Below are 2,103 nucleotides of genomic sequence, written 5' to 3'. Positions count from 1 at the left end.
TCCTCGGGATGCGTAAATCCCACGATAAATAATTGGTAACACAGCTCTTGACTGGTGTTGTGAATGGTCATTGATAAGCTGCTGTAGAGGCGAGATACTTCTGGTGTTTTATTTCTTTGTCGAACGTTTCTTTTACTGTTTGCGGTGAAAATCGTTTGGGAAGACTGCAGTGCCTCTAAATGCACCTAAATTCATGCAAGGTTAATATAGATCTCATTGTTGGAATTTTTTTGGCAGTTTAAAAAAATGGAGAGAGAGAGAGAGAGAGAGAGAGAGAAAGGAATAATGTCATTGATTTGCTCATCCACCTGAAGACAACATTTTTTTTTGCCAGTGATTAACAGCAGTGTTAATCAGTCCCACCCTAATTCATCGAAATCTCCTACAGATAAATCCCAGACGTCAGAACTTTTGGAATCCAATTACCTTTTGAAATACTAAATTAACATTTGAGAAGTTATTTAACATTGGTAAATCAAGAAAATGAATTTGAATCGTGCATAAGATTGCATTTAGCGCTACCAGAGAAAGTAGGTTTATTGGGAATTTGTTTGAAAAATTATCCATGGGTTCGGAGTCGCATCACTTCCTCAACATAAATAGGGGAAAAAATCTAAACAAAGTTGGACTATTATACCTTTAACCAGTGGTCTAACAAGCGTAACTTTCATATACTACTTATTTGATTATTCATTCTACTTTTCTATGCATCAATTCTGCAAAATCCTCGTCAGTTTAGACAAGAATGAGTGTCTACACCTGACAAAATGCTTAGATTTTCAATTCATGACAACCGGCAGATGTTAGTGAATATTTTGTTTTCCATTGATAGAATGACAAAGAAAATTTTATTTTAAGTATTTCGGGTCCCTAACTGTCTTAAAAAAAATAAAGTATATGCAATATTTTGTCTAAAAGAGAAATCTCAGTAAGAACTATGAATTATTAAATGCATCTTCATTCCTTGGTTCGTTGGTTTCTCAAAGATGGATATTCTCTGCCAGAATTGATATTCTCTCTCCGAATCTTAAGAACAATCCTAAATAATAGTTGAAAATACAGTCGTGAGCATGTAACCTGTGAAAATTCCAAATAGGATCACTTTGTTCTCTATGTCTCTGATTCAACTCATTTCGTTGTCTTGAACAGAAGGCATTATAGCTGTCTTTGCCTGCGCTTTCACGTCGATGGTCCCTACTGTCATAGATATTACGATATTAACTGTTTTTCTTTATTATTAAAAAGCAAAGCGCAGAAAAATGGGTAAACACTTTCATTCTTATGTCTTTTCACTTTTAATGATTAAAATTTTTACATCCTGAAAGAAACTTACATGAGATTTCAAGAATATTACAAGAATAGTCTCTCACCTTTATCCCTTAATTAAGGGTCGGTTGCCTGAGGCGCTCCCTCCAATACATTCTGTCAAAGGCGTCCTATTTCACCAAACTTCTCGCCACATCATCTTCCACCTTATCTCGCCATCTAATTCTTTGCCTCCCTCTCGATTTTCCTCCCAACAGATTCCTCTCAAGCCCTCCTCACTCCCTCTCCCACCTATCCATTCTCAACACGTGCCCACACCATCTCAAGGGGTCCCTACTATTTTCCAGGTACCATATAAGTTATCAACTAGATTACTGGCGAAGGCAAACATTATTTCTGTAACATAATTTCAATTCATATGTCTGTTGACTAGTGCCCGTTCTTCAGGGAACCTAACCACCTGTGTTTTCTAATACCTGTCATATATATATATATATATATATATATATATATATATATATATATATATATATATATATATATATATGTATGTATATATATATATACACGCATACAGGATATATGCATATATATTTTATGTGTAGTTATATTTTAATTTTATAGTAAGGATATTTATTCACACGTGTCGTCTGTTTCTTAGTTTATTTTTGTTTGATTGTGAGCAACTTTACACAAATCTATTGTACCGATTTTGACCAAATTTGGTAGTCATGTTAGGTATGACCAAAGAATGAATCTGTAACATTTTGGATATAAATTACATCAAAGTAAAAGTACTCGGCAGCACATTGATGATAATCTCATTGTTAAGTAAAT

Source organism: Palaemon carinicauda, chromosome 20 (assembly GCF_036898095.1).
Source record: "Palaemon carinicauda isolate YSFRI2023 chromosome 20, ASM3689809v2, whole genome shotgun sequence".
Lineage (NCBI taxonomy): Eukaryota > Metazoa > Arthropoda > Malacostraca > Decapoda > Palaemonidae > Palaemon > Palaemon carinicauda.
This window is presented reverse-complemented; position numbering follows the sequence as displayed.